At 40.5% G+C, this 12,351-nt stretch overlaps 1 protein-coding gene and 1 non-coding gene across 3 annotated transcripts in view; both read left to right on the forward strand.

The window, feature by feature from the left end:
- Positions 1–12,351, forward strand: part of rols (rolling pebbles) — a 173,437-nt gene that overhangs the window by 44,456 nt on the left and 116,630 nt on the right. The window lies entirely within an intron of this gene.
- On the forward strand, positions 895–976 carry TRNAL-AAG (transfer RNA leucine (anticodon AAG)). The gene has a single exon. It is a non-coding gene; the product is annotated as a tRNA-Leu (tRNA).

Consider the following 12,351-nt stretch of genomic DNA (forward strand, 5'->3'; position numbering starts at 1 on the left):
GAATGAATTTCTCTTTCCGCTCGTATCGTAGTGGCCTGACTGTTATTTATTTTTCGGCATTCATGCCATCTAACTTAGATATGAATTGAATTCGTCTGTACATTTACAGCCAGATATTTTATCGCCTCCTACATGACACAGTTGAGAATGCCATATCCTACCCTGCTATTTGTCTTCGCCTGGCCTCAACAATTTTTATATTTCTCGTATTTTATTCATCACACCCTTTATTCCTAATACTATTCATTTATCTGATGTGTCTCCATTATCCTCCGTAACCACATTCCCTATCTGGACATATTTAATATGCAAGATGTTGTCTTCTGGTTCAAAATATTCTGAAGATAATTTAGTTCCCAATTCGTATCTCCGGGTGGAGTCTTTCTATGGAGGGAAATGCTTGGTATAATCATCGTACATTGTGATGCATCACTCGTCAAAATTTTGTATCTAATATTAAGCCTTTCTTCTGTTTAGAATTTAGTACCCATCAACATAAATGTTTCGCAGTAAATCTATGAGAATCGTTTTAGACCGACTCTCATAAAGTCCATCCATCCATTCATTCACGCACTATATGTTCCGTTCCAAGCAGTAGAAAATTTTAGTCATCATCGACATTAAAGCATTAACAAGCGTGAAAAATTATCATTTTAGTCTTCGTCATTTTCACCGCCGAGCTCCGACCTGTAATCACCTGGATGCGTGTGCGTGCATATCCCAGCACCCAGGGGGAGGGCGAGGGATCCGTATTGTCCCAACTGGCGCCAGGACCAATAAAAGTTCAAAATTCAAATTTCCGTCCTCGCCTCCAACCCATTCGCTAGTCTCTCAACCCACGCCTACGCTTGAGCTTCTTTGAAATCAAATTCTTTGTACAGCAGTTGAACGAGTGGTAGCGTGGCCGAGCGGTCTAAGGCGCTGGTTTAAGGCACCAGTCTATTCGGAGGCGTGAGTTCGAATCCCACCGCTGCCAGTTTTTTCTCTTCTATTGCCAATAGATCAAATTATGTAGGAATGGATTTAGTATTTAGAGTATCAGATGAGGATCCAGTTCTATATTAATTTTTAGCAAATTCAAATATTAACGATTTTTGAAGTTGTATCTGCAACTACTCATTGATTAACTTTATATATTTGCTAACTTATATTTTATGCTCGTTTATTATAAAATTTTTTTAAAAAGGAAATATTTTTGTATTTTTGTCTGCCGTTATGTATATAATATTGTTCAAAGTCCGAATATACTGGCCAAAAAACACTGCCTTTGGATTAATAATCAATAAATAAATACTTGATAGATCATGTTTCATTGTTCCTACATTTATATCATATGATGCAATGATATGAATGATTGTATCATCTTTATCAATATTTAGAAAATGCACCGAGACAGATATAAAGGTCTTTAAACCATAAAATTTCAAGGCGAAGCTAAAGACAACTCTATTTCTACGTTAGATTGACATGCACTGTCGGACTAGAAATGGTACGCATCGAAGAAAATAATAGTGATAGGCTAAAACATGGATGCTGCCTACATTTGGAAGATTTTTCTTCTCTTATACTCAGTGTGGATTTTAAGAGGATGGGGATGTTCATACTTTCTTCTCATTCATTCTTTCTTTCTCATACCCCGCATGCTGTTGCACGTAATAGTCACTATATCCCGAGGAGAGGATAGGCAGGAAGGAGGGATGTCTCTAGTGGAACTTTCGGTCAGTGTCACTATCTCTCCTGACTCAAGCCGCTAATGAATATAATTTTGATGATTTGTTTGTTCGAGTGTAAAAAGATGTAAAGAAAACTCGCGTTGTAACCTTTAATTTGCGAGTAGACATTTTTTTTCGTTTCACGTGAATCTGTAAAGCCTTTCAACATAGCGAGTCAGACTAATAGGAAATTAAAGCCGACATCTTGGATACCGCGGTGTGATTTCATCAAATTTCATGGAACATTTAGGGAATGAATGCGAAATTTCGGAGAAATAATTTTCCCTTCGCATAGTATTTCATTAGCACACAATATCCATTGATGGAAGTACGGAAGAGAGTTATGGTGAGAACACGTTGTTAAAAGGGCTTTAAAAGGAAGGAAAACCTCGCTCCTCTACTTGCTTATGAGGAACCGAAGGGATATTAACATATTTTTCAAGTGTATATTAATACTGTATACAAAAATATATTTAAGTAATTATCATCATGAGTCCTTCAATTCGAAGATTGGCTGGCTGCAGCTGTCTTGATTCTCCTGCTTTATTCTCTCTGTTTGGTCGATGTATTTGTCCCCTGGCCTTCTTTGTGGGATATTTCGATTTATTCCCCTCTCTATTATATCCTTTAAAATAATTTGTGCATCAAGGTGTGCCCGATTTAAGTAACGCCTAAGTAATTACGGCTAACACTTCTTTGTTCCTTTGTGAATTATAGAGAAGAATCGTTAAGTTTTACTTTCAGTTGTAAATTTATTTGTGGTAAACCACACATAAGAGAGAGGATGTAAAACAGTTGAGGGGCGAGTGTTAGACATAAATCTGGCAGCGGTGGGATTCGAACCCACGCCTCCGGGGGGACTGGTGACCTAAACCTAAGCCTTAGACCTCTCGACCACGTTACCATTGGGTTGGATGTCGGGACAAAGAAAAAATTAAAATTCGGAGGAAGAACTCCAACGTGGGCGGTTAAGTATAGAATGAGAAGAATGGATGGAGGACGTGGACGGAAAATTTGATTCTTGAACTTTTATTAGGCCCGGCGCCAGTGGAAGCTACTCATACCTCTCAACCTTCTTCCTTTTAGTGCTGGGTATGAGAACTTCGCAAATGAAAAATTTAATGCAATAATAAAAATATAGTAACGCTTGAATATTTTAGGCAAAAGATGTTTTACATTCGTCTATTTTTATATATTTCGTCGAGGAGTATGTATATATATATATATATATATATATATATATATATATATATATATATATATATATATATACATATATACATATACATACACACATACGTAGAAGTGTGACCGGTCGCGTAAAGGTTTTGAAGTTCATTAACTTCAACTTACAGAATTCATGAATGGGCGGTATTTATAATTTCGTATTCGTGTATTTTTTCACTTCATTCGCTCACGTTCGAGTTTTCGGCTATGCATTTCTTTTGACAACTATGATTATGTTAGTCTTCAATTCCTTTCCATGCTTTCTTCTCTCGTTACATTATAATGATTTCACGTTACTTATATATCCTCATCCGGTAATTCTTCAGGAAATTGCCTTGCCTTAATGACACAGACTCGCAATAGTTGCGGATATCCTTGTTCTCGATAGGTATTTTTGAATCGAGTGATCGTGGAAAAGATGCAAGGATTGATTTTGTGGTATCGGATTGACAAGGAAGCATAGCTACTAATTGCATTGTATGACTGTAGTGTCTGGTTCAAAGTAATATCTTCAATTTCGGGACTAGTTCATGGGACAGGAGATTGCCAGTGAATAATGCAGTGGTTTGGTATCTACCTTAATGTTAAGGATGGCCGAATCCCTACCCTCCGTCCTATTCATAGGGCGTGAAGCTAAGTCAAGCCTTCCCCTGACCTCCAAGTGCGAGGTGTAATTTGTGGGTATGGCCTTTGGTAGCGACCAGTGGTTTGCGATTTCGCAGCTTTTTTATCATTAGTGCTAACCATTTAAACCTTTCATTGATCCATATCTTATGTTTTCTGTCCCAGCTCATTGTATTCCATTGTCCTCCTGCGTCTAATTTCTCCTCTCGTCAAATAGATGAGTGGCGAACATGAGGATGGTCATCGGAAGTTTTCCTGCCGTGCAGAGTTGATTTTTTTTATATATTAATAGAAGATCGTGATTGGTGTTTCTTGTTTGCCACCAATCTCACCGCTCTACCGTAAACTTCAGGTGTAATGTGCGTGCATGTTAATATGACTCGTTGGACCCGTCCTTTTCAAATTAATTCACGCCGCCACATTCACACTCGGTGCTGGAGACAAGGAGACCTCCTCTGCAGAAGTAATGTTTCCGCTTTAATGCGGAGGACTACGGTTGAGCGTGGCGTTATTTTTTCCAGGGCACCCGCCAACGCTCCTCCTCTTCCATTCAGCGAATCGCTCCGCGGAAACCAGTCTCTTTTATCGTCGCCTAGTCCCCTAATGGACCTCTTGCTTCTCCTTTCGCCCCCGTGCCTCCTCTTTCCTCCCTGCTTCGCTTCAAATCGGGCTCGCTTTCAGACGCTCTGGACCGAGGGTCCCACGGATAGCAAATCAGGTGCTGGGAAAAGTTGCGCCAGAAACGTTGGTCGCAGAAAAGAAAAGACGGAAGAATCGAAGGGATTCAACTTTCCGGGCGGGAAAAGTTTGAGTCGATGAAGAGTTTGCGCGCGTTAATGGTGGAATAACGACGACTCTACTACTTGAAAAACTAGCGGTCGGAGCAATGAAAGAAAATATATAAGACAAAATCGATGAAGTGAAGAAGCGAGAAATAATTGCTGAATCGGGTGGTGAAGGAAAATGAAACGCACCAAGTGTGAATTTTTGGCAAAGTATATCGTAATATTATTCAAAAGTGCGGGTTTATTTTGTTAAAACAGCTAAATAAATATTCGAACGATCGTTTTGGCGAAGTCAAGCACTGAGTGTACGCACAATTCATAGGGTAACTGCCATTTATTATCACGTAAATTCATAAAAAACGTCGGGCATTTCTGGAAATTGAAAAATTCAGTTTATTCCTAACTGACGATTGATAGATAATACATGGTGTCATCGGAAGAAATGAATTAAAGGTTTCATGAAAAGTGATGGAGTATTTTTGAAAATTGAAAAAAAACGGTTAAAACCTTTTATCCTCTTAAATAACCAAATCCCAGTTCTTTTTTTTCTCTAAACCTCAAACAGGTTTTTCTAGAATAGTCGTCGAGTAACCAGGGCAAGTTCAAGACATTTCAGGGACATCTTCAAGGTAGTATTTTGGCTCTCTACGTATTAATCTCAAGCCAATCTAATCTAACGTATTCACAAGGTTTCTAGTGCCAAGGAAATAAGATTACCGAAGACGATCGTCACTCAAATATTCAAATGTCATTGCGGTAATTTGGTATGAACCGGGAAGGTTTTGTCTCTTCATATGTTCGACCGAGAAACATCGATGGCTGGCATGTACGATTATGGAATTTTAAATTTAAGATGCGTAATTTCGGCGGGAAATTCATCCCGTTTTTACTGATGTTATTTCCGGGGGATAACAAAGGGTTCCTCAAACCGGACCCCGAGTGTGACTCACGTCGTCGAACTCTTGATGATGTCCCGACTCGCACTCCTCCCCGGGACACCTATGCGGTCTCCGCACCCGTGCGCCCCCGTAACGATCACGCGCACGCGATCCCGCCTTTTATACCCACCCACCCATCATCTTCGCTCAGAAGCCTCGTCCGTCCTTTCGAAACTTGCGCAGCGCACCCAGCGCCGTCGCGTCTCCCGCGTCCCGGGCGACGTCCCACGCGCACTGGACGGACGGCGGACTGGCGGTTGTCTTCCCACGCGTCCCTAGCCGCTCGCCATTCACAATCCCGCCGAGAGACCTCACAACTCTTTCGCCCCCTCCCCCAAATCTCCTCCTTTCTCCCCCTCCCCACGGCACAGGCCTCGCCCCTTTCACCCCATAGGCGCTCTCCTCGCCACTCCAAGGGAGTTCTTTTCTTTTATTTCTCCGTATCCGACGTTGCGAACCCACGCGTGAATGTAGGATATATGTATAAAAATATATATTTTATCCTCCCGGGAAGGAGGGAGACTTCCCTCGCATTTCGAATTTTGAATTCGAATTCGGTCGGCTGAATCATTTTGAATCGCCCTACCGATGGGTTTTTTTATCTTCGTGCATCATCTTCAAGTCGGCTTTCGCTCTCTCTCTCTCTCGAATGTTGTTAGTCATGTGTTAGCGATTAGTTATTTTGGTAGGTGATCGACAGGCAAGGTCATTTGCGATGATATGGATAAGTGTGCTCTTTAGGATACGGGCAGGAAGAAAAAAAATGAGAGAAATCCTGTTTTGGTATTGGCTCAATCTTGTTGAAAGAAAATATATTAAAAGTTTCAGATTTTACTGGGATAATCATCTGGCGAGACCGGAACCCTTTGTCGTCAACCACCTTTCGGAATTAGGGCCATGGAGCTTACTCGTACTGAACACAACAGGAAGGGGTAGATAGGTGGACAAGGTCATGTCGCTTTGCTGTCCATAATTTCCATGCTGAATGTGGTTCCTAGAAAATAATACGGCGTGGATTTTGACGTATTCGGTCTACTGCATCAGTAGATTTGACTTCGGTGCCCTCTGGTCATTAATGGAGTCCTTGTCCAATCAGGATGCAATGCCAACATAATTGGGTTATACCTTTCAATTTCTCTTCACGAAACCCTCAAAGAAAGTGCCTGACATTGGAAAATCCATTCACCTCCCTCCCGGAATCGAAATCAGGTGATAGCGTACTATTCGCTGCAGTAAAATCAAACTCCAAACAAGAATTTTTCCTTGTTGTGATAATTTCTAATCTCGTTTTCTCTTAGGTCACGTTATTTTGTTTTGTATGCTTAACGTAAATATTCACAATTCTCTACCATATGAATATAGCAGCAACTTAAACATGGAACTTGACTGCATTTACAATGCCTGTAAGTTTTATCTTGTGTTATGTATTAGTGTCTTTGACTATTGTTGATTCAGTCCCATATCACCAAAGAGTTATTGATGATAACATCAGTTTACATGACTACCTAACTGCTTCTCCAACAATTGATATAAGTTAAACGGGGCTTCGTACTATGGTGAAAAGTTCGTGACTCGAAACATTCCTGTTGCCGTACCTGTATTGTGAGACACGTCCGGCGAGTTGTTTAACTTTTGGATTTTCCTTTCGTTGATATTAGCTTCAGTCTTTAATTGCAAGACTTCCGTTAGCAAGATCTTGTCTCAATGATTTTAGTCATCTAAGTGATAACGACCCAATAGTATATACGCCAGTGTTTTAGAGATGTAAGTATTTCCTCGCTGCTTGAGATATCATAGATGTAGGAGTAACAATCGCTTCATTTGGAAGCTATCATTTGAAAATGGCTCGTATTGCGTCAAAACGGTGCACGAACTCTCGTGATGGTGCGGAATGAGGATGTTATTAGGAAATGCGAAGAAATACATATGTTATAAGAGACAAGTTAATTCAAAAGGAAGTGTGCCGGGAACCTTATAACTATTGCGCTTTCTGGAATTGCTACGATTCACCGTAATGCTCAATAAGTCTTACTCGCTCTCACTTTTGGTTGAAAATTGTTGTCTCCACGATTAAGATGATGTTTTAACGGTATAGTTGTTCACAAATTATGTATATAAATGTGAATCAGTACAATTTGAAAGCGTGGTATCCTAACGAGTTAAGTCTTCGGCCAATGACCCGGGTTCAAAACCGGGTAATGCTTTTTGACACACTCAACAAAGCTTAAGATTTGCGATTTTATGGATATCAGAGTTGCCTCCGGAAGGGCTAGCGGCACGGGTGAAGGAACTGGTCGTCGCTCGGTCCCCGTTGCCCGGAATGTGTGATTTTACGCGCCGTTGATTTTACGTTAGTATGCACAAGATTATGTCTAATCTCACCTATCGAATCAAGGTTTAGAGGCAGGGGAAGGGGGAAGACTGCATGCTGAAAAATATCACGTCATTTTTACGTCTCTTTTGCGGATTGATGCGAAAATATGGCACGGTTCTCGTATGAAGCGATCGCGCCATTGATGTAAAGGGGTTTACTAATGCAATCCGAAACGCGCATTAAATGCGTTCGCCGCGCTTGTTTCGAAGTCGTCTCACCTTGGGCGGGACTGCAATAAAATGGCATATGCCTTTCCCGCCCCTGTTAACCATTCACCCTTTCAAACGAACCTTTCACCGTTCACGGGACTCAAGTCGCCTCGCGCTGCACCGTTGCCCACTTATCCATGCGCTCGAGTCTCGCAATGGCATTTAAGATTTAGGGGCCACGCACTAAAGACGTTTAGGGCTGGATCTCGCAGCGGTGGAGTGGGATGCTCAAGCAGCGAAAAAGACAGCCAAGCAATATCCCGGCCGAGATCATACTGCTGCTCTGCACTTTTTTTTAAGGAAATACTTTTTTGAAATTTAGATGCCTCAGAAGTTCTTTTGAACAGGCTGTGAATTAGTGAAGGCCATCGAAAGAGTGTGTGATGCCGAAAGGGAAGGTTTTTGAGGGAAATTCGAAAGAGGCAGAAAAAAACGGGGCGGAGAAGGCTTTGATGGAAAGGAGAATTTTACAAAAGAGGGTTGATTGACATTTTGAGCTGAGTGAAAGAGGTGGACGACATTAATAGGGTTGAAGGCATCAGGTTAAAGAAAGAAAGGATTTAACTGTCCGGGGAAATTTCGAAAACTTGCAGGAATGTTGAGTATTTTCAATGATTGTTTAAGATGTACCCAAATAAGATACCCGCCTAAAAGAAAATTCCCCTAATGTCTCGAGTTGATCGCCAAATTCCGACATCTGACGTTCACCCTCTCCCCCTAAAAATGCGGGATAACTTTCTTTTTTATGATTTGTTTTTATCAAATCATGCATGCCCTGTAGAGGTTTGTAGTACTTTTAGAATAGAGAAGCGTAATAGCAATTTATTAAGATAAAACCGAAGAAAAAAGTCTGATTGAAACCGTAGAGTGTGTGCGTGTTTTTCCAGGTAATGCAGTAAATATGCTGAATGTGGTTCTTGTTCACAAAATGGTTACGTAGAATTAAAAATATATACCGTGCACGTTTTTACTTACTCGATTACCAATCGTTTTTATGGACGCATGTTATAATTTATTTACCATTTGAATAATGAAGTAAAATTAAATGTTTTCCTCAACAACCTTAAAGATATTCTCGGCAATAGCGCACTGATACATGTCATATTAATGGAAATTATCCCGAGTAGCACATTCGAGTTTATTCAGCTTGATTCCTCCGTTGAAATGACGTTATAGTTGAACTCTTTGTACTTCGACTGGCAGGAAGCACAAACGCTCTTGCAACTATGCTCAGATATGGTGGTAATTGCCATCCCATTTTTGAAATAATACATACCATATGCGTCAACTTTGATTAGTTTTCTAATTAGTATGCAAACTATAGAAATCTTTCGATTATCTTCTGATAGCGAGGTCTTTCTAGGATCGAACCGTTGATTAAGTTCTCCATTACCGATACATTCCATTCGTATTAGACAAAGGGAGTGCCGGTCATCGGAACCTTTCATTAAGTAAATATAGGTATCTTTCCGATGCATCGGCGTTGCCCAATGTTTAATTCTCGGACCTCATCCGGACCGAGGGTCGTGACCTCCGCTGAGCATTCCTGATTATGGAGACCTGTAATTTTAGTAGAGCTGTTTTCCTCCGGCGGCGTTGGCGTGATTATTCCTCTCGGAACCGCCGGCAAAATTATACCTTGGCTGGCGTTTTCCCTTAAAAGTTGTGCTTTCCCACTTCTCCGATCGCCTTGGGAAGTTTTTTTTTCCGTTCGGGTCTCCACGTCGTAGCGATCCCATTGACTTTCTCTCCTGCGGCCCGACAATGAGTCGTGAGGGGAAGGGTTACCGGCACGGCGTGGATCCGCCACCCGAGGTTAGGTCTCCAGGAAAGTCCGTAGGATAGGTGCGCATAGTTGAGCGTGTATCGAGGGGATCTTTTGAAGTGAAAAGGTAGGACAGAAACCGTTTGCACTCAAAATGAGCGCTGTTGATTTAATCTGATCAGACGTGATCACTTCTCCTGCAATACTTCATTATTTGTGTTTCTTGCTCCAAGATTAATCCAGTTTTCCATTCTATTGAATGGAAAAGTGAGCGAATAAACTTTTTGATCTTTCATTGAGGTCGTTAGAAAAACTAATCCTGTAATCTCTAATGAATTTATTTAAGTCAATCGTTGGAGCAGTCTAGAAAATATATTCAAGAAACCTCCAAGAAATTTGCGAAACAAATATTCTGATTCCAAATCTGTTGGTATTTTCTTCTTAATCGGGTTCTCAGGTAAAATATTCACGAGTTGTCTGTTTATTATTGTTCCAGTTTGGTCTCTCCCCTCTTTCTCCCACTTCCCAAAACTAGTTCTCAATGCTCTTAAATCCATACTAAAAAGAAAGACTTGTACTTTACCACAGATTTTATTATATGGTACAACGCGTTTCATCGACTTTCGGCATCATCAGGTACAAATTTGCCAAACATTTGTACCTGATGATGCCGCAAGTCGGTGAAACGCGTTGTACCATATGATAAAATCTGTGGAAAAGTACAAATCTTTCTTTTTAGTATGGATATTAAATACTTCCACGAAGTGAAGCCTGAAACAATAGAATATACTCAATGCTCTTCGCTGAAAATTTTTATCTGAAGTAATTAATCATCAATTTCTCTCATGTAAAATATTTTGTTAACTGAAATATCGTAACTGGATGTTGTCTTTTCCGTGGCTTATTTTTTCTATGATTAGACAGTTTCGCTCTTTTATATTGAAGAGTTTTCAAGAAAACGCATAAGGTTTTTCTGCAGACCTAACATTACCTGGTATGTCACGTCAGAATTTTCAAGTGACGATGCTTTGAAAACATATTTTATTTAATACTGTGACAGTTGCATTTTCGATTTCAAATTTTATTCGTCGTATTCCATAGACGAATTCAGTGGCTAGAAATTGATGCAATATTATTACTTCCATCGACTCTAACTCTTAAATTTCTCCATCAATATGAGATTGGCGATGAAGTAAACTGTGTTGTGCCATTAAGTGGCAACCAACGAGTCTTTGAATTTATGTTGAAGTAATGAAACGGCAACTCAAATGAATAAATGAATCCCATAGCCTACCCAGAACGCTTTTTTTCAGCCATTCGATGGAGTTAAAATTTTTTTTAAGACTTCGACACACTTGATTAAAATAAACGTTTCTTCATGTTATTTAATTGTACAAAATGACAGGTTTTGAACTGCCCACAGTTCAAGACTGTTGAAAAAAAATGCCTTCTCCTGATTTGCATTTTTGAAGCTGGGTTTTGATTACGATCAAGTGATGGCGGAAATCGTGAAACTTGGGCCGGCCCGTGTTCTTTTTGTCGGCCTATATTTTTGACACGTGGCTCACAAGACATAATCACCGCCTGGATGCAAAAAAAATACCCTCGAACCTTTTTCCTCCCTCTTTTTGTCGGGATGAGAATTCGACCCTGAAGTCGATGCTTTCTTGGTCGGTTCGGTCATTCCTTTTCTCTCTCGGAACGGTACGTAAACACACCGCAGCGCAAAACTCCCGACGGAATTAAATACAGCTTCCGCGTCGATGGAGTCTGTTGGCGCCGTGCATTCTCCCCACTTCAGAACGTAGTCTCGCAGCTAATTGTGATTCCTTTAGTGGTTTGCCTTCGAATACATTTCCATCCTGTCGCACGAATAACCGTGACGGTATATCGATGAAATGCCTGTGTCTCCCTCTTCGGACCTTGAAGGTGCGAGGGGATTCACTGAAAGGGGAGAAAAGGAAAGGGTGACTTCGAGCCCTATAGGGCGCTTGATTGCAGCAGATCTCTTGGCTACGAGTTCTTAATTAATTGTTTCCAACGGAATACATTATCGCTTTGTCGCGATTTCCTAATTCCCCTACCCCATAAGGGATCTCGGAGCGGATTCCGTAAAGGCAATGATTTGTTTAAACCCATCATTCAGCAGCTGTAAACATGCGCATATTTTAATAAGCTTGACAGTAGTGTGGCCTTAAAAATGACAATAATCGTTAACTTTCATGGCTTCATAACAAGGAGAGAAAAAGTTTAATTTATTGAGTATGGTAGAGCATCTCGTAACAGTAACCACTGAATGCGTATCAGGAACATATCATAATTTTTTTTTTAATTCCATCTCCTTTCAAGTAGGCTATACTCTGTGATTTGGTTTAACGTTAGTTATAAACTGAATGTTGATAATCGGTCGTGTTGGCAATAATGCGGAGCTCGTTCATGGGATTTCTTTATGGGAACTTCCCTTATTTGTCATGAGCTCCGGCCTAGGCATCCATGAAAACAAAAATGCATTACTATTTCTTTAAAACGTTTTTTTTCCTAATAAATTTTCGTTCTACATGTATAAGTTTTTGAATGGAGGATTCATGGAACGTTTCCAGAGAAGCTTCCTTTCCCTTGTTTCTCTCTCTCTCTCTCTCTTATTTTAGCCGTTGTCCTCCTATGCGCGATGAAGGCTTTTATGGAATAGCCTGACGCTAATGGTACCAACCTTAAAT

This window comes from Hetaerina americana, unplaced genomic scaffold (assembly GCF_022747635.1).
Source record: "Hetaerina americana unplaced genomic scaffold, ioHetAmer1.1.p SCAF_7, whole genome shotgun sequence".
In the NCBI taxonomy this organism is placed as follows: domain Eukaryota; kingdom Metazoa; phylum Arthropoda; class Insecta; order Odonata; family Calopterygidae; genus Hetaerina; species Hetaerina americana.